The following is a 27,900-nucleotide window of genomic DNA, read 5'->3' on the forward strand; positions in this document are numbered from 1 at the left end:
CTCGATATGTTAGACAAATGGTCCGGATCGCATCTTCACATGAACCAGAGGATCCGTCTGTCACCAAAAGCCAGGATCTCCCTTCTGTGGTGGCTACAGACTTCTCACCTCGTTGAGGGTCAGAGGTTCGGAATTCAGGACTGGATTCTGTTAACCACAGACGCAAGCCTCAGAGGTTTGGGAGCAGTCACCCAGGGTGTGCAGTTTCAAGGAGGATGGTCAAGTCAGGAAGTCATCCTTCCAATCAACATTCTGGAACTCTTGGCCATATACAACGCCCTTCTGCAGGCCTCATATCTTCTTCAAGATCGGGCCATTCAGGTCCAGTCGGACAATGTGACGGCAGTGACGTACACAAACTGACAGAGCGTAATGAAAACCAGAGCAGCAATGTCAGAGGTGTCAAGAATTCTCCTCTGGGCAGAGATAAACGCTGTGGCGTTGTCAGCGGTCTTCATTCCGGGAGTAGACAACTGGGAAGCAGACTTCCTCAGCAGACACGACCTGCACCCGGGGGAGTGGGGCCTTCACCCGGAAGTGTTCCAGTGCTTGACACGTCGATGGGGATATCCACAATTCGACATGATGGCCTCTCGTCTCAACAAGAAGCTCAAGCGGTATTGTTCCAGGTCGAGAGACCAACAGGCAGTGGCTGTAGACGCTCTGACGACTCCATGGGTCTATCAGATGGTGTACATGTTTCCTCCACTTCCTCTGATCCCAAGAATTCTGAAAAGAATAAAAAGGGAAAAGGTTCAAGCAATACTCATTGCTCCGGACTGGCCAAGAAAGGCCTGGTATGCGGACCTTCTGGTGATGCTCCTCGAAGATCAGTGGCCTCTACCTCTGTCTTCACGAGGATCTTCTGCAATAGGTTAGAGAAAAATTAGGGTGTGCTATCAATAGCAGCTGGTAGGGGGTGGTAAGTTCCCCTAAATGGATACTCAGAAGAAAAAAAAAGAAAAATACCAGAGCTGGCTGCTCATATCATTTCAAGAAACGGTATAATTTAGAAACTCCGAAAGGCTTATATATAAAAACACATTTATTACTAACACATGAAAAATTAACCATATAAAACACAATAAAATGTATTATGCCACATAAAAGCCTGTATAAGAAATTTATTAAAGTTCCATATCACTGGCTAGGAAACACTCAAATAGGACTAGTGTCACTGGATATGACCATCAATAATCGGTTATTTTGCATAGATCCGATAGTTTAGCAATCATGAGGTTGTTACCAGTGATCCAAATGCAGGTTACATCCACCTCATAAGTAGCTGGAAAGTTTTTTTGTCCTTAATAGGTGCTGGAAGAATCCAGGTGGGTGGTTGCTGCAGTGGAAAGTCGAGTCTTTTGCACTGGAGTGACCAATAAGTGCCAGCAGGGTAGTGGATATCAAAACAGGCAAGAAGGCTCAACACGTTTCGCTGGTTTATAAAATCCAGCTTCCTCAGGAGCAAGTAACATTTCTAAATTATACAGTTTCTTGAAATGATATGAGCAGCCAGCGCTGGTATTTTTCTTCTTTTTTCTTCTGCAACAAGGCCCGTTCATCCATCAGGACTTACCGCGGCTACGTTTGACGGCATGGAAGTTGAACGGCTGATTCTAGCCAGAGTAGGGATCCCTAACAAAGTTATCCTGACTATGATCCAAGCCAGGAAGGGGGTAACGCCTAAACATATTTGGAAGAAATACGTCTCTTGGTGTGAGAGCAGAAATTATTCTGCGGTGGAATTTCATCTGGGACGTTTCCTGCTTTTTCTGCAGGCAGGTGTGGATGTGGACCTACGTCTGGGCTCCATAAAAGTCCAGATTTCGGCCTTGTCCATTTCAAAAACAATTGGCTTCTCTCCCTGAGGTCCAGACATTCTTGAAAGGTGTTCTGCACATCCAACCCGCTTTGTGCCTCCCATGGCACCTTGAGATCCCAATTTGTTGCTGCAGTTCCTCCAATCGGACTGGTTTGAACCGTTACAGGAGGTGGACGTAAAATATCTTACATGGAAGACCGTCACACTGTTGGCCTTGGCTTCAGCGAGACGTTTGTCAGAGCTGGGGGCGTTGTCTCACAAAAGCCCCTATTTAATTTTCCATGAGGACAGAGCTGAACTCAGAACTCGTCAGCAATTTCTTCCTAAGGTGGTAACATAGTATCTGAGGTTGAAAAAAGACAATTGTCCATCGAGTTCAACCTATTTGTGGTGTCCTATGCATGATGATTTGACTAAAATTTCTGACTGATGCTGCTGTCAGCCATTGCATTTTATCCCTATTTATAGTAACTATAATGCATGACTATGCACCATACCCCTGGATATCCTTATCCAATAGGAATTTATCTAACCCATTCTTAAAGGTGTTGACAGATTCCGCCATTACAACTCCCTCAGGCAGGGAATTCCAAACACGTATTGTCCTTACCGTGAAAAAGCCTTTGCGCCATATTGTGCGGAATCTCCTCTCCTCTAACCTGAGCGAGTGTCCACGAGTCCTCTGTGTTGATCTAACCAAAAACATGTCCCGCGCAAGCTCTGTGTATTGTCCCCTTATATATTTGTAGATGTTGATCATATCCCCTCTTACTCTCCGCTTTTCCAATGTAAACATGCCTAGTCTTTCAAGCCTTTCCTTGTATTCCATCGTCTCCATGCCCTTAATTAGTTTGGTCGCCCTCCTCTGTACCTTTTCAAGCTCCAGGATATCCTTTTTGTAGTACGGTGCCCAGAATTGTACACAGTATTCAAGGTGTGGCCTCACTAGTGATTTATATAACGGGAGTATAATACTCTCGTCCCTAGCATCAATACCCCGTTTTATGCATGCTAATATCTTATTAGCCTTCTTTGCTGCAGTCCTGCTTTGGGTACTACTGCTTAGCTTGCTATCTATGAGGACACCTAAGTCCTTTTGCAGTACAGAATCCCCTAATTTTACCCCATTTAGTAGGTAGGTGTAATTTTTGTTCTTGTTACCACAGTGCATTACCTTACACTTGTCTGTGTTGAAGCGCATTCTCCATTTGGCTGCCCATGCTTCTAATTTAACTAAGTCGTTCTGAAGAGACTCGGCATCCTCCTCTGTATTTATAGCCTTACACAATTTGGTATCATCTGCAAAAATTGACACCATGCTCTCTAGACCTTCTGTTAGGTCGTTAATGAAAATATTGAACAATAGCGGTCCTAAGACTGAGCCTTGCGGCACACCACTTAGCACTTCAGTCCAAGTTGAAAAAGATCCATTAACCACAACGCGCTGCTTCCTATTATCTAACCAGTTTTTGACCCAAGTGCATATTTTGCTTCCTAGCCCTGATTCTTGTAGCTTGTAGATAAGTCTCATGTGTGGTACAGTATCGAACGCTTTGGCAAAGTCTAAAAAGATTACATCCACGTCTTTACCCTGATCTAGGTTTGCGCTTACTGTTTCATAAAAGCCAAGTAAGTTGGTTTGACAGGATCTGTCCTTCATAAACCCATGTTGATTCCTTTTAATGACCTTATTGGTTTCAAGGAACTTCTGAATACTATCTCTTAGAATACCTTCCAATACTTTCCCCACTATAGATGTAAGACTAACTGGTCTATAATTACCTGGTTCAGCTTTACTTCCCTTTTTGAATATAGGCACTACTTCCGCTATACGCCAGTCTTTGGGAACCATACCTGATATAACTGAATCCTCAAAGATCAAAGATAGCGGTTTTGCCAGTTCAGAGTGAAGCTCCATTAGAACCCTTGGATGAATACCATCGGGCCCTGGTGATTTATTAATCTTTAAATGTTTTAATCGGTCACAGACTACTTCCTTGCTTAAATAAGTACCTATCAGTGTGATATTCTCATTATTGAGATTGTGTGTCAGTCCCTGAATTGGGTCCTCTCTAGTGAATACTGTTGAAAAAAACTAATTTAGTGTGTCCGCTATGTCATTATCATTTTTGCTTAAGACTCCCAACTTGTCTTTTAAAGGGCCTATACACTCTCCTTCTTTAATCTCTTGCTATTAATGTATTTAAAGATTTTTTGGGGATTCGCTTTGCTTTCCTTTGCTACTAGTTTTTCAGTTTCTACTTTAGCCGCTCTTGTTTCCTTTTTGCAATTTTTGTTACATTCCTTATAGTGCTGAAATGACTCTGCTTCCCCGTCAGATTTGTATTTTTTAAATGCTCGCCTTTTCTGCGTTTCACATCAACCAACCTATTGTGGTTCCGGTTGTCACCGACACCTCTGCTACTTCAAAGTCTTTGGATGTTGTGAGGGCTTTGAAGGTATACGTAAAGAGGACAGCTCGTCACAGAAAATCCAACTCGCTGTTCGTTCTCTATGATCCCAATAAAATTGGGTGTCCTGCATCAAAGCAGACATTTGCATGCTGGATCAGGCTCACTATCCAGCATGCTTATTCCACGGCAGGTTTGCCAGTTCCAAAATCTGTACAGGCCCACTCTACTAGGTCGGTGGGTTTTTCCTGGGCGGCTGCCCGGGGTGTCTCGGCTATATAGCTCTGCCGAGAGGCTACTTGGTCTGGCTTGAACACGTTTGCTAAGTTCTACAAGTTCGATACTTTGGTCTCTGAGGACCTTCAGTTTGGTCAATCAGTTCTGCAGGAACCTCAGCACTCTCCCACTCGATTTGGGAGCTTTGGTACATCCCCATGGTACTAAATGGAACCCCAGTATCCTCTAGGACGTAAGAGAAAATAGGATTTTAATTTCCTACCAGTAAATCCTTTTCCCGTAGTCCGTAGAGGATACTGGGCACCCGCCCGGTGCTTCGTTCTGCCTGCACTGTTACTTGGTTAAGTATTGTTTGTTCAGCCGTTGCTGTTCCTGTTTAAAGTTGGGTTAGCATAGCTCTCTTTTGGTTTGTGTGTGCTGGTTCGGAATCTCATCACTATCCTTTATATCCTTCTCTCAAAGTATGTCCGTCTCCTCAGGCACAGTTTCCTAGACTGAGTATGGTAGAAGGGGCCCACACTATCAAATTCTTAAAGTGGCCACGGCTCCTAGTGGACCCGTCTATACCCCATGGTACTAAATGGAACCCCAGTATCCTCTACGGACTACGAGAAAAGGATTTACCAGTAGGTAATTAAAATCCTATTTTGTACTGGCTTCCTTTTATGCATCTGAAATGTGAAATAAATATTGCAATCTCGCTTGTCTCACGAACTGATCAATAATTAAATCAGCTTGTTGCCATGTCAGTGTACCAGCACTACCCCTATTGATTATACCAGCACTCAGGGTTGGACTGGCTGGCCCATAGGAACACAGGGGAAACCCCAGGGGGGGGGGGGGAGAGAAGGGGGTGTTGGTGTCACACTCTGGGAGGGGGGGTGACGCCTCCTCCCCTAGGGATTAGGTATCACACTGTGCACCTGAATTATACATTATACATATGTTTCCTTATGCTGAACAGGACTGTGGTGTATTGCTGACCTACCCCTTACTGATTATACCACCACTACCCCTACTGATTATATCAGTGCTACCTCTACTGATTATACCAACACTACCCCGACTGATTATATCAGTGCTACCTCTACTGATTATACCAGCACTACCATTACAGATTATACCCAACGGCTGTGTGGCACCCCGTAAAATGGTATACATGCCCCTTTAGAAATGACTTACAGATCTGCAGCAGCACAAGGAGAGAGTGCGGGACAGCTGGAGTTAAAGCAGGGACTCTGGTCCAATCACGTGGTCCGGATGCAGACCGATGATTGGACAGGGGCAGCCTGGAGGACTGGAGCCTTGTGGGAAGAGGAAGCGAGGAGTTGCATGGAGACAGGAGGTGCTAGGATGCATGCTGCATGTGGAACAGAGCGGGAACTGAAGACAAGTGACAGCCGCTGGATACTGGGTGGTGAGAGCAGCGCTGCAGAAGTGGAAGCAGCAGGGTGCTGCTGGAGAGCCAAGTGCCAGTGAGCAGATGTTGAGATGCCACAGCCGGAGAATGGACACCTCCAGGCCTGAGGAGAGGCACGGATGCCACGGCCATCTTCTGACTGAGAGGAACCATTAATGACTGGCCCAGCAAGTAAAGCTTCTGCTTAAAAGGGTCTGAGTGAGTACATGAGTTTCTAAGTAATCAAAGACCCAGGCAAGCTTGATACCCAGGTTAAATAACCACTATCACCAACTGTGCAGTTAAAGGGTGGTTGGCATAGCACCACACTCCATAAGTTAAACACATCAACGCCACATTCCACTAGTTGAACTCTGCAAAGAGGTTATTAAGGCAACCCTCTTCCCCTCCCACATTGAGTCTGTGAGAATATTTAAGACTGAGTTGTGTTACAAGCGCAATGCGGACATTCATTCTGAAAGACAGAGTTTGTGGCAAGTTTAAGTAAAGCCCTCTAAACAGGAAAGAGACAGAGTTTGTTTCTTTGAGAAGACCCTCATTGTTAAGTGTGTTTAATCTGTTGAGAGGCACTACCATCCCTTCACTATCTAAAGCCTTTTTGGATAGAACTGTAAACATTTGTCTCCGTTACCACCCAGGATTTCCCCTTTCATTTGTTGCCAATCCCCCATTGATATATTATGGCACTGCAGAATTCTATCTGAGCTCCAGCGTTTATTGCCGGTGAAGAATATTATCGTAGTACAACAGGTGTTTCCAATAATATGCGCAATTAGCTTGGAGTGCAGCTAAGTCAAGTGTAAAAAAGAGGTGTATCCCACACTTCAAATAATATGACAATAGGAGGAGAAAGCTTTCACATATGACAGTAGCGCTCACCAAGTGACATGCAAAAGTGAGTGAACAACTAGTATAAAATACATTCACCCTTAATAAAAGTATTCCTCATTGATGTAATGAATGGAGGACGAAGATTCACTGTAGGGGATCCTTGTGTCAAGCATGGACACTCAAAATGGAATGGATCGACTCCCAAACATCTGAAAAATAAGTGCCTCTTTCCCCAATATAGGTATAAACAAGAGGCACCATTAAACACAGACCATAGTGCAGTATTTTTGTTAAAAGCACGCACAGGTTTTAATGCACAGATTAAACTTACAAGAAGTTAAAAGAACAAAAGCATTTCATAAAAGACTTCATGGGATAACACAGTTGTTATATCACCCAGCGATTCCTTGCAGCCACGGCAGATGGCGATGGAAAGTGTGCACAATCTCTCCAAGTGTCCAACAGCATGCAGAAAGGCAAAGGATGAATGTGTCCAAATGTCCCAGGGTCAGTCACAGATAAAAACAAGAAGCCACGCTTAACGCGTATCGGACCAAACGTCCTTCATCAGAAGCGTGGATTAGTGGCTACAAGCTGGTGTTTTTATTCTATCCTGGTTGAAGGTCTCAGCTGTTACCAATTGTCATCCGTTCATTGCGCTTCGTCCAGCGCACATGCGCGATGACAACCGGAAACCGGAAGTCGTCGGTGCGTGTCACCTGCGTTCCATATACCCGGAAGTCCACAACACGGCTTTCTTTCACTTAGAGACGTGGATATCCTTGCTGATAATGTGCGTTTCACTGACCAGGAAACGCACATAGAACCATCATCCATTTATTCCCTTATATAGGGATCTCACATTGGATATAACATAAAGTCCCGGATTGGTATATCATCATATAAAAAATAAACAAGAAAAAGCAGCAATTACAAGAAGATAAGTGTACATATCTAAAAATGGGATACAAGTCAGCAATTAAATACTGGATTAAAAGAACCAATAATTAGGTCAAAAAACATTTCAACTCAAATTCTCCGTTCAGACCACCTGGATTAAGGGTGCCTAGACGGTGTATTAGCCTCATCTCTGTTTGAGAGAGTCTTTTATCCAAGTCCCTTGTTCTCCATTTTTGTTGTATTACCTGTACACCCCAAAAATTCCTGAGTGCACCTGTATTGGAATTGTGCACCCTTTTAAAATGCGAGGAGACATTATGCGTTTCAAGACCTTTTCGAATATTATATACGTGCTCGGCCCACCTCACCTTACCACTTCTTCCTGTTTTACCAACATAAGCAAGGCCGCAGGTGCATTCGAGCACGTATATAATATTTTTCGTATGACATGTGATGAAATCCCGAATGGGATATTTATGGCCATTAACAATATATTCCGTGAATTTCCTCACTGGAACCTTAACAGTCTTGCACATAAGGCAGTCGCCACAACGGTGAAAGCCTTTAGTCCTCACACTCTGTCTCAACTCTAGGTCGAGGCTACTCCTCACAAGTTGATTCTTTAGTGATTGAGCCTTCCTATAAATAAATGTGGGTCTATCTGGCAATAATTCACCAATCACCATATCTTGTTTCAGAATATTCCAGTTGTTGATGAAAATTTTCTCTATACTTTTAAAGGAACTACTATACTGGCTGACGAATGCCCATTTGAATCTGTCATCAGAATTGGTGGATTTCTCTTTTATAGTCAAGAGTTGCGATCTATCCACCCCATCTACCCTTGCTCTGGCAGACTCAAGGACATTTGGTGCGTATCCTTTTTGCACCAATCGACCTGTAAGTTCATCCAATTGCTGGTTACATATTCCTGTATCTGAACAGTTCCTCTTGACCCGTGTAAACTGACTGAATGGAATCCCATCCAGCCAGTGTGCATGGTGTTGACTTGTTCTGTCAATGAAACTGTTAGAATCTGTTTTTTTCCTATAGGTTTTTGAATGAACCTCACCATCTTGGATATAAATGCTCAAGTCAAGGAAGGACACCTCCCTCTGACTCTGTGTGAAAGTGAATTTAATATTTACATCATTCAGATTGAGTCTCTGACAGAATGTTTGAAGTGACTCTTCGTCCCCGCGCCACACAAAAAACACGTCATCGATATAACGCCGCCAGGACACCAGGCCCGCCACCAGCACACCATCCCTCCAGATCTGGGTGTCCTCCCAGTATGCCATAAATAAATTGGCATAACTGGGGGCGAACCTGGTGCCCATGGCGGTGCCAATCCGCTGTAAATAAAAAGTACCGTCAAAGAAAAAATAGTTGTTTAGTAGGATGAATCTAATACTCTCCATAATGAACATCCTGATGGATTCATTATAGCTGCTTTTACTTAGAAAATACGAGACCGCCATGAGGCCTTTTTCCAAATCTATAATTGTGTATAAAGTACATACATCGGCTGTACATAGGAAATCTCCTATTTCCCATTTGTAGTTTGTCAGGCTCCTCAAAATATCCCCAGTATCTTTTACGAAAGATCTTGTAGTTACCACTATAGGCTGTAAATAGTGGTCAACCATAGCTGAAAGATTACTGGTAAGGCTGTTACACCCAGATACTATAGGTCTACCGGGGGGGTGGAGGGGGTCCTTGTGAACCTTTGGGAGAACATACATGGTGGGTATGGTAGGGTTCTTGACATTCAGAAACTCATGTTCACCTTTTACCTGCCCTTGTAAAAACAAACACCGCAACTAAACCCGAGGAGGTAAAAACCTCAAATAGATTTTTGGCCGCCAGGTAGACCTATAGTATCTGGGTGTAACAGCCTTACCAGTAATCTTTCAGCTATGGTTGACCACTATTTACAGCCTATAGTGGTAACTACAAGATCTTTCGTAAAAGATACTGGGGATATTTTGAGGAGCCTGACAAACTACAAATGGGAAATAGGAGATTTCCTATGTACAGCCGATGTATGTACTTTATACACAATTATAGATTTGGAAAAAGGCCTCATGGTGGTCTCGTATTTTCTAAGTAAAAGCAGCTATAATGAATCCATCAGGATGTTCATTATGGAGAGTATTAGATTCATCCTACTAAACAACTATTTTTTCTTTGACGGTACTTTTTATTTACAGCGGATTGGCACCGCCATGGGCACCAGGTTCGCCCCCAGTTATGCCAATTTATTTATGGCATACTGGGAGGACACCCAGATCTGGAGGGATGGTGTGCTGGTGGCGGGCCTGGTGTCCTGGCGGCGTTATATCGATGACGTGTTTTTTGTGTGGCGCGGGGACGAAGAGTCACTTCAAACATTCTGTCAGAGACTCAATCTGAATGATGTAAATATTAAATTCACTTTCACACAGAGTCAGAGGGAGGTGTCCTTCCTTGACTTGAGCATTTATATCCAAGATGGTGAGGTTCATTCAAAAACCTATAGGAAAAAAACAGATTCTAACAGTTTCATTGACAGAACAAGTCAACACCATGCACACTGGCTGGATGGGATTCCATTCAGTCAGTTTACACGGGTCAAGAGGAACTGTTCAGATACAGGAATATGTAACCAGCAATTGGATGAACTTACAGGTCGATTGGTGCAAAAAGGATACGCACCAAATGTCCTTGAGTCTGCCAGAGCAAGGGTAGATGGGGTGGATAGATCGCAACTCTTGACTATAAAAGAGAAATCCACCAATTCTGATGACAGATTCAAATGGGCATTCGTCAGCCAGTATAGTAGTTCCTTTAAAAGTATAGAGAAAATTTTCATCAACAACTGGAATATTCTGAAACAAGATATGGTGATTGGTGAATTATTGCCAGATAGACCCACATTTATTTATAGGAAGGCTCAATCACTAAAGAATCAACTTGTGAGGAGTAGCCTCGACCTAGAGTTGAGACAGAGTGTGAGGACTAAAGGCTTTCACCGTTGTGGCGACTGCCTTATGTGCAAGACTGTTAAGGTTCCAGTGAGGAAATTCACGGAATATATTGTTAATGGCCATAAATATCCCATTCGGGATTTCATCACATGTCATACGAAAAATATTATATACGTGCTCGAATGCACCTGCGGCCTTGCTTATGTTGGTAAAACAGGAAGAAGTGGTAAGGTGAGGTGGGCCGAGCACGTATATAATATTCGAAAAGGTCTTGAAACGCATAATGTCTCCTCGCATTTTAAAAGGGTGCACAATTCCAATACAGGTGCACTCAGGAATTTTTGGGGTGTACAGGTAATACAACAAAAATGGAGAACAAGGGACTTGGATAAAAGACTCTCTCAAACAGAGATGAGGCTAATACACCGTCTAGGCACCCTTAATCCAGGTGGTCTGAACGGAGAATTTGAGTTGAAATGTTTTTTGACCTAATTATTGGTTCTTTTAATCCAGTATTTAATTGCTGACTTGTATCCCATTTTTAGATATGTACACTTATCTTCTTGTAATTGCTGCTTTTTCTTGTTTATTTTTTATATGATGATATACCAATCCGGGACTTTATGTTATATCCAATGTGAGATCCCTATATAAGGGAATAAATGGATGATGGTTCTATGTGCGTTTCCTGGTCAGTGAAACGCACATTATCAGCAAGGATATCCACGTCTCTAAGTGAAAGAAAGCCGTGTTGTGGACTTCCGGGTATATGGAACGCAGGTGACACGCACCGACGACTTCCGGTTTCCGGTTGTCATCGCGCATGTGCGCTGGACGAAGCGCAATGAACGGATGACAATTGGTAACAGCTGAGACCTTCAACCAGGATAGAATAAAAACACCAGCTTGTAGCCACTAATCCACGCTTCTGATGAAGGACGTTTGGTCCGATACGCGTTAAGCGTGGCTTCTTGTTTTTATCTGTGACTGACCCTGGGACATTTGGACACATTCATCCTTTGCCTTTCTGCATGCTGTTGGACACTTGGAGAGATTGTGCACACTTTCCATCGCCATCTGCCGTGGCTGCAAGGAATCGCTGGGTGATATAACAACTGTGTTATCCCATGAAGTCTTTTATGAAATGCTTTTGTTCTTTTAACTTCTTGTAAGTTTAATCTGTGCATTAAAACCTGTGCGTGCTTTTAACAAAAATACTGCACTATGGTCTGTGTTTAATGGTGCCTCTTGTTTATACCTATATTGGGGAAAGAGGCACTTATTTTTCAGATGTTTGGGAGTCGATCCATTCCATTTTGAGTGTCCATGCTTGACACAAGGATCCCCTACAGTGAATCTTCGTCCTCCATTCATTACATCAATGAGGAATACTTTTATTAAGGGTGAATGTATTTTATACTAGTTGTTCACTCACTTTTGCATGTCACTTGGTGAGCGCTACTGTCATAGGTGAAGAATATTATACCTCGGCTAGGGAAAGTGTTTGCTATTGCTACTTTATTTGTGTTTTTCATCACTCTCCTCATGACCACATTATAAACTGTGATTCCAATTATCTCATGCCAATATTCGTGATTCTAATTAATATGTTCAACTATGATTTCAATGATATTCTGTCATTCATTTGTGATTCAAATTAATTTTGCAATTGAATGCTCCTTTGTAGTGTGAACTGTAGCCAATTGTCTTCTATTTGCTCACCTTTTATGCCCAAATTCCTCTTTTTGTGATTATTCAAATTTAATGGCACTTAATCAATCATCATCTTTAATCCAGAGTTCATTGCAACACAATAAAAAGACATCCTGTTGCAATTGCTGACTCACTCCTGTTTCGTATCAATCTATCCTACCTCTCGCAACACATTACTACAGGACAAGGTACGGGGAGAAACATTTCAGTGTAAAGGTCTGTCACATAGCCACCCAACACCTATGATACCTCTCTTGACCACTTAGACATACCGGCCAACCACGGGGTGTTACAGCTGGACTCCCAGAGACAACATAAGTGTTTACCTCCAGACGTAGAGTGTGAGTGGAGCTGAGAGGGGGAGGGGTAAAACTGTGGCTTTACCCACAGCATCCAACTCCCTCACACCAGAGTTCCACAAGAGTGAACAGTGAGTTTTTTTAACCTGGGAGCAAGGGGTTGCAAAGTCAGATGTTTGGGGAAGGGATCCTGCTTCTGTGTGTCCTATCGGAACGGCGGAATACTAGCACTGCCGCTAATAATTCTATCAGTACTGCACCAGTAGTTATACAATTCCATGTTAATTTTACCACTATTATTACTAACTAAAATAATAATAAAAAGAAATATTACAGAACTGTTAAACACATTTTGTGATACTGAAACCTCCAATACAACTATATGGGTTATACTTGAGAAACATCAGTTTGCTTTCCAGAAGTTACCCTGCATTTCGGAATTCCTCAGTTACGATGGGTGTGGTATTTTTGGTCAGCAGTTATCATTCAGACCTGCACAATGTAAACATGGTTGAACTGAAAAAGTAACATATTATATAACAATAGGCATGAACAAAGGTAACACAACTATGTTTGTATGAAAAATATATCCCATGCATTTCCTGATACTATGTTCCAATATGTATCAAGCTGCACCCTCCCCCCCCCCCCCTCCCCTTCCCACTCTCCTCCCCTCTCCTCCCATTCTGCCTTCAACAGATAATGCAATATACAGAGGATAGGAGAAAGCTAAGCGGGCATGTACTGTATCTGGGACAAATCTCTTTATAAAGCAGTGTTTCAGACACCAAAATTAGATTGTAACCTGTTCCAGACAGGAATTTGCTAGCTGTGTTGCTTTTGAATAAAAAAGATATCTCAATTAAAGCCATTTCATGTTGTTATAGAAACTGAAAAGCACAAGTGAATTCCTTAAACCCCTGCCTACACAGCAACGGCAGACGGAGGAATAAAATAATGTGCATTTAACTATTCTTTTCTTTCCGTGCGAAGTGAATGAAATGAAGACAATTGATTAAAGACTTTGGCCTCCCATTGCAAAGATCTCCTTGTTTAGCATTCAGATTTATTCTACAGGAGGTTTTCCATTATTCGCCAGCAAATCCATGTACTGCGGCACTCGTGGTACCTGAATTACAATGGCAGAGAGGTGAAGAGTCAGAAACCGGCCAAACAGCTTCCAATAAGCAGGAACGGAACTTAAGACATACGGGAGATGTATCAAACCATTGAGAGAGACAAAGTGGTGAAGTTGCCCATAGCAACTGATCAGCTTTTAGGTACCATTTATGTAGCACAGCAGTAGTGCACGCAGGGGGGTTTCTGAGTACCCAGAAAGCCCCCCCCCCCCCCCCCCGACGGATCAATTTTTTAAAATATTTTTTAGAGAAAAAGACAGCCTTGTCTCCATCTCTGTAGCGGCCGCAGGCTCCCAGCTGCGATCGGAGCTGCCTGGCCTGCCTGCCACTGGCGGTTCAGCTGATAACGATTCAGCATCAAATGGCTATCATGTCCATACCACCTGACGCGGGGCGCTGAGAGCGGAACTGGCAGTAGCAGGCCGGGTAGCGCGCCACGGTAGCAGTTGTGCGGAAGAGGCAGTGACGTGCGGTGGGGTGAGGCAGGTGAGGCAGAGTCTTTCCTATCATACTAACGTATACACCACAGTTTTGACTGTATAAAGTAAGAAATATCTTCTTTGTGTTATTTGAATCATTTTTATAGTGCCTCCCCTGCCTACCTTTTTCACACTTCTCTGATCAAAAGTCACCAAATTTCCAGGAGTTTATACTGCTGCACCTTTGCATGATGCCCACATGTACCCTTTAGCTGATATATTGTGTGCAAATCTGGCTCTGGTGCTAGCCAGTGCCTCCTGAGCCATTTTCCTCACCGCACGTCCCTGGGAAGAGGGACTCGGGAGGATCTGAGCTGAGCCACACAGCAACCCGGAATGTTCATCGTCACGGAAGAGGTCCGCAGCAGTGTAACACCTAAGCCCACACAATGAACAAGCTGTGTGTACAAGTATGCTGTGTGTGTGTTCCCTGTGTCTGTAAATGTACTATGTGTGTATGCATTATATGTATGTGTGTGCATGTGTGTACAGTATGCTGTGTGTGTAAATATGCTATGTTGACTGTATGTGTAAGTATGCTATGTGTTTGTAAATGTACTGTGTGTATGTATGGCTGGGTTTTGAAAGTGGAGGCAAAAGATCCTGCCTATGGTTGCCAGTCTGAACTTCCATCACGGTCTCTGGAAACTGTAATAAGTTGAAAAGCTGCATCAATGACTGCCTTATATCGCGCAAGTGCTCAGACAGTGGGGGTAATTCAGAGTTGATCACAGCAGCAAATTTGTTAGCAGTTGGGCAAAACTATATGCACTGCAGGAAAGGCAAATATAACATATGCAGAGAGAGTAATTATACTCACCTTTCCGTCGGCCCGCCGCTAGCCTCAGAGCAGCATATATCTCTCAGAAAATGGCCTCTGCAGTTATTTTGAGGGTGATTCACGCATATGCAATAGAGGTGTCCCCGAGAACGGGGCCCGGGCGCCATGTTCCCGGAGGCCTGCGCATGCACAGTAGACTCTGGCTTCTACTTCTCTGCTGGAGAGAAGGGGGCCCTATCGTAGACTGCACACGGGCCCCCTCCTCTCTTAAAGCGCCCCTGGTTGTCCCATTGCAAATAAGCGGTATACTCTTCTATTGTATGTCCCTTGTTACCATATTTCACGCCCACATGTAATTTACCAATTAGTAGTGGGGAAGAACATCCAATGTTTGCTGATGCGTTGTGATGAATTAACACCCAGATTGTAGTTTAAAGATGTTATGGGCAGTGTTGCTGAGAACATCACAATTCCGTTGTAATACGTCCTACTATATGAGACTAGCACTAAAGCCTCATATAATCTTGAAGATATTTTGCAAGATATTGTTCAGAAACCCCTTTCTGAATGATATCTTTCAAAATGTCTTCTAGTGTGTATGCTCAATATCATTAACGATGCGTGCTCCCGTGCATTGTTAACGACCATTGTGATCTTCCAAAAATGCAGCTCAATCCAGTCAATATCGATCATGTTGTTTGCCCACTCGTTCAGTGTATATGGGCTACCGGCGACGACATGACCGATATTGACTGGATTGCCACTCCCCGGACACTCCCCACACCTCTCCCGCCCTGCTCCGTCCAGCCTGCCTCTCCCGCCGCACTCCGTTCAGCCTGACGCTTCATCCAGCCTGCCTCTCCTGCCTGCTACATCCAGCCTGCTGATCCGTCCAGCCTGCCTCTCCCGCCCTGCTCCGTCCAGCCTGCCTCTCCAACCCCAGTCCTTTCAGCCTGCCGCTCCATCCAGCCTGCCTCTCCATCCAGCCTGCCTCTCCTGCCCTGCTCCGTCCAGCCTGCCTCTCCCGCCCCATTCCGTTCAGCCTGCTAATCCGTCAAGCCTGCCTATTCTGCCCTGCTACACCCAGCCTGCTGATCCATCCAGGCTGCCTCTCCCGCCCTGCTCCGTCCAGCCTGCCTCTCCAACCCCAGTCCTTTCAGCCTGCCGCTCCATCCAGCCTGCCTCTCCATCCAGCCTGCCTCTCCTGCCCTGCTCCGTCCAGCCTGCCTCTCCCGCCCCATTCCGTTCAGCCTGCTAATCCGTCCAGCCTGCCTCTCCCGCCATGCTTCGTCCAGCCTGCCTATCCCGCCCCACTCCGTTCAGCCTGCCGCTCCGTCTAGCTGCCTCTCCCACCCTGCTCCATCCAGCCTGCCTCTCCGTCAGCCTGCCTCTACCGCCCTGCTCCGTCCAGCCAGCTGCTCCATCCAGCCTGCCTCTCCCACCCCACTCCGTTCAGCCTGCCGCTCCATCAAGTTTAAAGAGAATGTGAACTGGCGCCGGCTGTTAAACCAATAAGAGACGATGGATATTTTTAAAATTGAAAAATCACATAATTTTTAATAAACATTAAAAGGAAGTGCTAAACATCACATATACACACTTTCTTAATAATTCCTAAATCGGAAAATAAAAATAGGTGATTTTGGTTAGGGCCACTTGGATCACAAAAAAAATGGCTGATATGCACACTCTCCGGTTAGGGCTCGCTCCTCATTAAGCATTGGTTCTCTTTAGATGTATGTAATTACCCAGTCCTTGGAAAGTTGTCCCCATGGGTCTCAGTATGGCTGATAGAGATCCAAATAGCAGCAGGGGTGATTCCAGGTTCCAATGGGGCTATTAGTGTCCAAAATAGAGGCAGAGAGTCCAATCAGTACCGGGGGATTCAAATGGATCCAATGGTAGTGGTCCGTATCCTTAGCTCAACGCGTTTCGCTGGCCCCACTCTCAGCTAATGTAGAGAGTATATAAACCTCAAAGGCCTACCTGGGTGATACATGCTCCTATGGAAGCTGGCAGACGCAAGACCAGCGAAACGCGTTGAGCTAAGGATACGGACCACTACCATTGGATCCATTTGAATCCCCCGGTACTGATTGGACTCTCTGCCTCTATTTTGGACACTAATAGCCCCATTGGAACCTGGAATCACCCCTGCTGCTATTTGGATCTCTATCAGCCATACTGAGACCCATGGGGACAACTTTCCAAGGACTGGGTAATTACATACATCTAAAGAGAACCAATGCTTAATGAGGAGCGAGCCCTAACCGGAGAGTGTGCATATCAGCCATTTTTTTTGTGATCCAAGTGGCCCTAACCAAAATCACCTATTTTTATTTTCCGATTTAGGAATTATTAAGAAAGTGTGTATATGTGATGTTTAGCACTTCCTTTTAATGTTTATTAAAAATTATGTGATTTTTCAATTTTAAAAATATCCATCGTCTCTTATTGGTTTAACAGCCGGCGCCAGTTCACATTCTCTTTTTCCTTGTCCGTTTATTTGGGGGTTGACCTCCCCTCTACTGGCTGCCGTTGACAGCGCACTCATATATCTTTTTCTCCATCAAGTTTGCCTCTCCTGCACTGCTCCGTCCAGCCTGCCTCTCCCACCCCATTCCGTTCAGCCTGCCGATCCATCCAGCCTGCCTCTCCCGCCCTGCTCCGTCCAGCCAGCCGCTCCGTCCAGCCTGCCTCTCCCGCCCTGCTCCGTCCAGCCAGCTGCTCCGTTCAGCCTGCCTCTCCTGCCCAGTTCCGTCCAGCCAGCCGCTCTATCCAGCCTGCCTCTCCCGCCCTACTCCATCCATCCAGCCTGCCTCTCCCGCCCTGCTCCGTCCAGCCTGCCTCTCCCACCCCACTCCGTCCAGCCAGCTGCTCCGTCCAGCCTGCCTCTCCCGCCCTGCTCCGTCCAGCCAGCCGCTCCATCCAGCCTGACTCTCCTGCCCAGTTCCGTCCAGCCAGCCGCTCTGTCCAGCCTGCCTCTCCCGCCCTGCTCCGTCCAGCCAGCTGCTCTGTCCAGCCTGCCTCTCCCGCCCTGCTCCAGCCAGCCAGCCTCTCCTGCCCCGTTCAGTCCAGCCAGCTGCTCCATCCAGCCTGCCTCTCCCGACCGGTTCCGTCCATCCAGCCTGCCTCTCCCGCCCTGCTTCGTTCAGCCAGCCACTCCGTCCAGCCTGTCACTTCCGCCCTGCTCTATCCAGCCTGCCACTTCCACCCTGCTCCGTCGAGCCAGCCGCTCCATCCAGCCTGCCTCTCCTGCCCTGCTCCGTTCAGCCAGTCGCTCCGTCCAGCCTGCCGCTTCCGCCCTGCTCCGTCCAGCCAACCGCAGCTCCATACAGCCAGCTGCTCCGTACAGCCAGCTGCTTCCAGTGTGTGAAAGAGCAGCGTGACAGGCGCGGATACCTCAAACACTAATCACTGGCCACCAATGTATATAAATATCTACTGGCCACCAGTGTACAATATATATATTATGCACCCACCCCACTGCCCAGCAATGTTGTGCATGCATGTTTTAAACATGCATGCACCCACTGACGCCAATGTAAAAACATGCATGCACCCACTGACGCCAATGTAAAAACATGCATGCACCCACTGCCAGCAGAGCCATTTCTTGGGGCGGGTGATGTGTGCATTCGCATGGGGCACCCGCCGTGGCTCTAAGTCGCTCTGTTTGGCTCCCCCTCCTCCCCATCATTACTATTCCGCCTAGGGGGTGGGGTTTCATGCAATGACCCGTTTGTGTCGTGACATCACGACGCAAACGCGTCATTGCACGAAATTCCGCTCCCGTGCGCAGTACTGATGATGGTGAGGAAGGGGAGCCGGGAAACGACGGGAGACTGGAGAGGTGGTCCAGCGCGGGACGAACGAAGAGCGGGAAACGGGATGGAAGAAGATCTCTGGCTGGCGGATGCCGCTGCAGTGCAAACATAAGTATAGCTTTTTTTTCTTCTTTTCTCTCTGTCTCTCTTTGTTGAAGGAGTCTCTGCCTGCTATAATGTTTAAAATGGAGACTCTTGCCTGCCGTAATGTGTAAAATGGGGACACCTGCCTGCCGTAATGTGTAAAATGGGGACACCTGCCTGCCGTAATGTGTAAAACGGGGGACACCTTCCTGCCGTAATGTGTAAAATGGGGACTTTTGCCTGCCGTAATGTGTAAAATGGGGACACCTGCCTGCCGTAATGTGTAAAATGGGGACTCTTGCCTGTCGTAATGTGTAAAATGGGGATTTAATGTATCAAGGGCATAATATGGTGCAGGGGGCATTACGATGTGGGGCTTAATATGGTAGAATGTATTTTTTTTCCTGTGGTGGCCGTGATCTGTTGGTGCAGGGTCAACAACTGGGGTGTAAGGTAGTCTTTTCAGGTGAGACCACGCCCGTTTTTATGAGGCCACACCCATTTTAATGAGACCACGCCCCCTTGTTGGGAGCGTGCGCGCCGTAGGGTGGGTGGGGGGTGCATTTTTTTTATGTCAATGTGGGGGAGGGGAGAGCATTTTTAAATCTTGCACTGAGACCCAAATTGGCTAGAAACAGCCCTGACTGCCAGCAATGTTGTGTATGCATGTTCGGGCCCTACACACTTGCTAATTTGCTGCCGAGGTGCCCAACGGTCTATACGGACGATAGACAACCCGGCGGTGGGGGGGATTGTGGGGGTGTGACTGGGGAGTGGAGTTTCTTCACTCCCTGGCATTACCCGGCCCCATAATATGGACAATATTGTCCATATTGGCTTGCAGGCATAAACGACCTGGCACCAACGTTGGGCCGCATATCATTCATCGTTGGTGCCTACACACTGAGCGATACGAACAATTTCTCGTTCATTACTGAACGAGATTGTTCATATCGGCTGCACACATCGGCCAGTGTTTTAATGCCAGCCCTTTATTTTAATGAGGTGTTACAGAAGATTTAGCCAATATGTTTTGTCTTTCATATCTTTCATAAAATCGTTCAGTGTGTATGCACAATATCTTTCATGATCTATACCTGGGAGCTCAAGGGAAATTGTTCACCAATATCTTTCGTCTTTCATATCTTCTAGTGCACAGATTCTCAAACTCGGTCCTCAGGACCCCGCACAGGGCATGTTTTCCATGTCTCCTCACAGAATCGCAAGTGAAATTATTTGCTCCACATGTGGACCTTTTAAAATGTGTCAGTGAGTAATTAATACACCTGTGCACCTGCTGGGTTACCTGCAAAACATGCACTGTGTGGGGTCCTGAGGACAGAGTTTGAGAACCTGTGTTCTAGTGTGTAATGGGCCCTACACATTGGGGGTCATTCCGAGTTGATTGCTATCTGAAAATGTTCGCTGCGCAGCGACGATGCAAAAAAAAGGCACTTCTGCGCATGCGTATGCGGCACAATGCGCACGCGCAACGTAATTTCACAATGGCTGATGTAGTTTAACACAAGGTCTAGCGAAGCTTTTCAGTCGCATTGCTGACCGCAGACTGATTGACAGGAAGTGGGCGTTTCTGGGTGTCACTGACCGTTTTCAGGGAGTGATTGAAAAAACGCAGGCGTGCCAGGAAAAATGCTGGGCGAACGCAGGGCGTGTTTGTGACGTCAAAACAGGAACTGAACAGTCTGAAGTCATCGCAAGCGCTGAGTAGGTCTGAAGCTACTCTAAAACTGCATAAACATTTTTTGTAGCCGCTCTGCTATCCTTTCGTTCGCACTTCTGCTAAGCTAAAATACACTCCCAGTGGGCGGCGGCATAGCGTTTGCACGGCTGCTAAAAACAGCTAGCGAGCGAACATCTCGGAATGACCCCCATTGAGCGATCCGCCGCCGAGCTGCCCGACGGTGGATACTGCCGACGGGCGACCCGGCGGCGGGGGGCAGTGATGGGGGGAGTGAAGTTGGGGTAGGGAAAGAGATAGAGGAGGAGATGGGCTGAGCGACGAAGAGAGAGAGAGAGAGAGAGAGAGAGAGAGGGAGAAGGCAGAAATATCCACTAATTATCATTTGTTTTGGAAACATGGAAAGCCGGATTGTTAAAGATCCCATTCCATTTCTACAGCCAGTACAAAACATGATTTGTATTCATTTACCCCGGCTATTATGTGCATGCAGCAAGCCTCGGTTACCGGGTAAAAAGATCTGTCTGGTGGGACAGAAAGAAATCTGCCTGTGACAATATCTCCTATCTCTGTGTAATATCCAGCTCGGCCACCTGTCGGTCTGTTCTTGTTGCCGCCAGTCCAGCCCGTGCCCCATCTGCCTTTATGTGCATCATACACAGATGTTACTTCCATTAATACGGAGACAAAGCCGCCAGTAATAAATCATTAGATTTCATCCTGGACCTTAATGGAGCTGCGTTATCCCATTGCACGTCTTCTCCTTTCATTTTGGGAGGAATTTTATTCTCGCCCTGGTGTACGGAGGCTTGGATGCAGTATGAGATTAGGTTAAGTGGAGAGTTAAATGGATAACACTTAGCAATATCTGTCCCAGGGATACGATGCACATTGTTCCCCTCCAGTGATACAGCAGGTGTAGCATAATAACCACTTTACTGCTGTTCTCTAATCGAGATTCCACTCTTAACAGTCTAAGTACAGAGAGATGTCTGGACGCTGTAAGAGATATCAGTACTTCACGTTTTACCTAGATCATTCTTCATTATGTGATCAATCCAGACTGTGTCAGGCACCCGGCTTGCTTTAAAAAAGAAGATATTGGTGTCAGAGCTAATTCGGAGTTGTACGCACTGTGGGGTTGATTCGGCGCTGGACGTTGTAGCACAGGCGCGGCGTCTTTGTACGCAGCGGCTGTGCTAAAAAACGCTAAAGTCGCAGGAGGCTTCTGTGATCCACTGCTGCGTTCAAAGGGCCTAATTCAGATCTATTCGCTCGCTAGCTATTTTTTGCAGCGCTGCGATCAGATAGTCGCCGCCTATAGGGGAGTGTATTTTAGCTGTGCAAGTGTGCGAACGCGTGTGCAGCCGCCCTGTACAAAAACAGCTTGTGCAGTTTCTGAGTAGCTCTGACCTTACTCAGCCGCTGCGATCACTTCAGCCTATTCGAGCCCGGAATTGACGTCAGACACCCGCCCTGCAAACGCTTGGACACGCCTGCGTTTTTTCCAACCACTCCCAGAAAATGGTCAGTTCCCACCCACAAACGCCCTCTTCCTTGCAATCTTCTTGCGAACGGCTGTGCGAATGGTTTCTTCGCTAGAACCAGTGCATAACAATGATCCGCTTTGTAACCGTACGGCGCGCCTGCGCATTGCGGTGCATACGCATGCGCAGTAGTTACCTGAACGCTGCGCAGTGAAAAACGCTAGCGAGCGAATAGATCTGAATTAGGCCCAAAGAGCAATTCAGGCCCATGGGGGCTCCAGCTGTCCTCTAGCATGAAATGGTAAAGGAGAAATGAGTCCCATTACCTGTATATAACAATAAGATACTGGGATCAGTTTATCACGTTTGCTGGGATGACAAGAACAACATGATTCCAGCAGAAGGGTGTGAATTGTTTTACGCAAGGTTGGAAATGATCATTATTTCATGATGACAGCGAGGTTAAAATGCACGCGTTACACCCAAGATAGTCATTTTTCACTAAGTGTCTTTTGTTTTCACTGGAAGTCACTTATCTATACTAGCAATAGTGACTCTGCAGGGATAAGTGAGTTAAGGGTTATTGTGCTTTGTTCTGTGTCTGAAGGATTATATATTGTGTTTCAGTTACATTTTGTTTTGTTTAATCGCATGCCTGCAAGAATTCAGTAACCTGCAATAATGCACCTAAAACAATATGAGTATATACAGTATCAATATACACACAACAATATGGGGGTCATTCCGAGTTGTTCGCTCGTTATTTTTTTCTTGCAACGGAGCGATTAGTCGCTAATGCGCATGCGCAATGTCCGCAGTGCGACTGCGCCAAGTAAATTTGCTATGCAGTTAGGAATTTTACTCACGGCATTACGAGGTTTTTTCTTCGTTCTGGAGGAGTGTCTGGGCGAACGCTGGGTATGTTTGTGACGTCAAACCAGGAACGACAAGCACTGAACTGATCGCACTGGCAAAGTAAGTCTGGAGCTACTCAGAAACTGCACAGAGAAGTCTTTTCGCAATATTGCGAATCTTTCGTTCGCAATTTTGATAAGCTAAGATTCACTCCCAGTAGGCGGCGGCTTAGCGTGTGCAAAGCTGCTAAAAGCAGCTTGCGAGCGAACAACTCGGAATGTCCCCCTATATACAGTAACAATGTTTCACAATACACCTGGACATAAAATAAAAGAGGTTCTAGTAACTATGAGAAATTTCTGTTTCACAGCTTTAGAACCAACACAGAACATAGGGCCTGATTAAGACGCAGTCTTGATTCAGTCGCAACTGACTCATATTTTTTTGTCTGCACATGCCATCAGATATCCTTTGTGTGGCAGGTGTACACTGTATAATGGCCCTCATTCCGAGTTGATCGTTCGCTAGCTGCTTTTAGCAGCCGTGCAAACGCTAGGCCGCCGCCCGCTGGGAGTGTGTCTTAGCTTAGCAGAAGTGCGAACGAAAGGATCGCAGTTCTGCTACAAAAAAAGATTGTGCAGTTTCTGAGTAGCTTGAGACTTACTCCTAGCTAGCGATCGCTTCAGACTGTTTAGTTCCTGTTTTGACGTTACGAACACGCCCTGCGTTCGGCCAGCCACGCCTATGTTTCACCAGTCACGCCTGCGTTTGTATCTGACACGCCTGCGTTTTTCCACACACTCCCCAAAAACGGTCAGTTACCACCCAGAAACACCCACTTACTGTCAATCACTCTGCGCCCAGCAGTGCGATTGAAAAGCGTCGCTAGACCTTGTGTGAAACTACATCGGCTTTTATGAAAGTACGTCGCGCGTACACATTGAGCCGCATTCGCATGCGCAGAAGTGCCGATTTTTAGCCTGATCGCTGCGCTGCGAACAACGGCAGCTAGCGATCAACTTGGAATGACCCCCAATGTAAGATGAGTACTCACACATTATAGTGAAAGAAAATAATATTCCACTTATGCAGTATACAGTACATGAATGTGTGAAGTGTGGTCACACAAAGAGACTCACAGGGATATTCAATTTGACCCGATGGACCAATTCAGTTAGTGGTGATTACTCTGCACGTGAATCCCCAGTGGTGGAGCAATGGTGGAGCTTTATGAGCTGCATGGTAAAGTCCGTGAGAAAATGGCACCACCGGTGATTCTACGGTTTGCTTGGAGTCAGTGGGTTTCCGCACAGTAGTCCTCAATTTTGGTCACGGGAGAAAGGCAATTTAATTGAATAGCCTTTCCCCGCGCCACGCAGCAATTAGCTGCGGGGTAAACCTTGTGGCTAATTGAATATGCATGTTAGATTTGCAAGCATGCCAGCAATACATTTACATACATACGTATATTTTGCGTCTCTGAACACCAAGAGGTGGAATAGGGGAAGGAAGGCGGGGCAAGCATCGGCAAAGTACAGTATAGACATGATCACATAAATACAACCAATTAGATGAAAACACATAAACATATACACAGGCATTATAGGGCAGATGTATCACTCTTCTAAAAAGTGGAGGAGTGAATAAGTGATGGCTTGATACATCTCTCCCCGTATTTCTTGCATGTGCTGAGGAACTGGTGCAGACATACACACTGCTGACAATGATGACACCTTATTTTATTTATTATTACCAGTTATTTATATAGCGCACACATATTCCGCACACATATTCCGCTTTACAGAGAATATTTGGCCATTCACATCAGTCCCTGTTCCAGTGGAGCTTACACTCTATGGGGGTAATTCTGAGTTGATGGCAGCAGGAACTTTGGGGGTCATTCCGAGTTGTTCGCTCGTTATTTTTTTTCCGCAACGGAGCGATTAGCCGCTAATGCGCATGCGCAATGTCCGCAGTGCGACTGCGCCAAGTAAATTTGCTATGCAGTTAGGTATTTTACTCACGGCATTACGAGGTTTTTTCTTCGTTCTGGTGATCGGAGTGTGATTGACAGGAAGTGGGTGTTTCTGGGCGGAAACTGGCCGTTTTATGGGAGTGCGTGAAAAAACGCTACCGTTTCTGGGAAAAACGCGGGAGTGGCTGGAGAAACGGAGGAGTGTCTGGGCGAACGCTGGGTGTGTTTGTGACGTCAAACCAGGAACGACAAGCACTGAACTGATCGCACTGGCAGAGTAAGTTTCGAGCTACTCAGAAACTGCACAGAGAAGTCTTTTCGCAATATTGCGAATCTTTCGTTCGCAATTTTGATAAGCTAAGATTCACTCCCAGTAGGCGGCGGCTTAGCGTGTGCAAAGCTGCTAAAAGCAGCTTGCGAGCGAACAACTCGGAATGACCACCTTTGTTAGCAGTTGGCAAAACCATCAAGTTGATCGCAGCAGGAAATTTTTTAGCAGTTGGGACTCGGGAGGCAGATATAACATGTGCAGAGAGTTAGATTTGGGTCGGTTATTTTATTTCTGTGCAGGGTAAATACTGGCTGCTTTATTTTTACACTGCAAATTAGATTGCAGATTGAACACACCACACCCAATCTAACTCTCTCTGCAAATGTTATATCTGCCTCCCCTGCAGTGCACATGGTTTTGCCCAACTGCTAAAAAATTTCCTACTGCGATCAACTTGGAATTACCATACCTCCCAACTGTCCCGATTTTCGCGGGACAGTCCCGTTTTTTGGGGACTGTCCCGCTGTCCCACCCGCGGGCCGCAGTGTCCCGCGGTGGGGGGGGCATTTGGGAGGCTCTGTCTGTCGCTGCCCTGCTTAGCAGAGCAGCGGTGAATAGACGCTGTGCGCATGCGCACAGCGTCTATTCAGTGCAGACAGGGGGAGAGGGGGCATGCCAGCGGCTCACAGAGCGCTGGGCATGACCCCTCAGTGACGAAAATGGGGGCGTGGGTCGCGATCTCGGGTCCTCCGCGAAGCCACGCCCCCTTTTTATAGGCCACGCCCCTTTCGGGAGCGCGTGTGTCCCTCTTTGAAAGCAGCCAAAGTTGGGAGGTATGAATTACCCCCCATGTCCACTGCAGGGGAGGCAGATATAACGTGCAGAGAGAGTTAGATTTGGGTGGGTTATATTGTTTCTGTGCAGGGTAAATACTGGCTGCTTTATTTTTACACTGCAATTTAGATTTCAGTTTGAACACACCACACCCAAATCTAACTCTCTCTGCACATATTATATCTGCCTCCCCTGCAGTGCACATGGCTTTGCCCAACTGCTAACAAAGTTCCTGCTGCGGTCAACTCAGAATTACCACCAATATTCCCTCATGTACACACACACACACACACACACACACACACACACACACACACACACACACACACATACACACACACACACACACACACACATTCACGCTAGGGTTAATTTTGTTGGGAGCCAATTAACCTACCAGTATATTTTTGGAATGTGGGAGGAAACCGGCGTACCCGGAGGAAACCCACGCAAGTACTGGGAGAATATACAAACTCCACACAGTTAGAGCCATGGTGGGAATCAAACCCATGACCTCAGTGCTGTGAGGCAATAATGCTAACCATTACACCATCTGTACTGCCCTGCTGCACTTATTTGACCACTTCAATGGATCGATTGACTAATTAATTGCACATTAACCCCCCATTAGCATTACAGGGGTGGTCTTCAGTATGCCGACTGACGGGATCCCGGCGCACAGTATACCGGCGCCGGGATCCCGACAGCCGGCATACCGACACTTATTCTCCCTCGTGGGGGTCCACGACCCCCTGGAGGGAGAATAAAATAGTGTGGCGCGCGTAGCGAGCCCACAGGGGGCTCATTTGCGCTCGCCACACTGTCGGTAAGCCGGCGGTCGGGCTCCCGGCGCCGGTATGCTGGTCGACGGGAGCCCGACCGCCGGCATATCGTAGTGAACCCGCATTACAGTTATACCTACGTGCGTGTATCAGCATTGTTGGCCTCATTCAGCTTGGATCGCAATTGAGACAGAAAATGAGATTTATGGTAAGACTTACCATTGTTAAATCTCTTGCGAGTTACACTGGATTCCCCAGGGAATAACATCGGGGTGTAGAGCTGGATCTTGTTCTGAGGCACCAACAGGCTAAAGCTTTGACTGTTCCCAGGATGCGCTGCACCGCCTCCTTTATATCCCCGCCTCCAGGCACTGGAGCTCAGTTTTGTTAACCAGTCCAATGCAGTAGCAGGTAAAAGAGACGACAGTAGTTAGTAGCCATATACACCACATTCTCATGACACGAGAAGGTACCAGTGGCTAATGCCATAAAAATCCAAAGAAGCTAAGTGCGTCAGGGTGGGCGCCCTGTGGAATCCAGTGTACCTTGCAGAAAGAGATTTAACAATGGTAATTCTTACCATAAATCTCCTTTTCTGCTGCGGGGTTCACTGGTATTCCACAGGGAATAACATCGGGGATGTCCTAAAGCAGTTCCTCATGGGAGGGGACGCACTGTAGCGGGCACAAGAACCCGGCGCCCAAAGGAAGCATCCTGGGAGGCGGAAGTATCAAAGGCATAGAACCTGATGAACGTTTTCACTGAGGACCATGTAGCCGCCTTGCACAATTGTTCTAGGGACGCGCCACGGCAGGCCGCTCAAGAAGGTCCAACAGACCAAGTAGAATGGGCATTGATAGTAGCAGGAGATGGAAGTCCAGCCTGTACATAAGCTTGTACAATCACCATTCTAATCCATTTGGCCAGGGTTTGCTTATTTGCAGGCCAGCCACGCTTGTGAAAACCAAAAAAGACAAAGAGAGAATCAGATCTCCTAAGAGAGGCGGTTCTCTTCACTTATATATGGAGAGCCCGTACCACATCCAAAGAACGTTCTTTGGAGGACATACCAGGAGAGATAATGG

The sequence above is a fragment of the Pseudophryne corroboree genome, chromosome 5 (genome assembly GCF_028390025.1).
Source record: "Pseudophryne corroboree isolate aPseCor3 chromosome 5, aPseCor3.hap2, whole genome shotgun sequence".
NCBI classification, from domain to species: Eukaryota; Metazoa; Chordata; class Amphibia; order Anura; family Myobatrachidae; genus Pseudophryne; species Pseudophryne corroboree.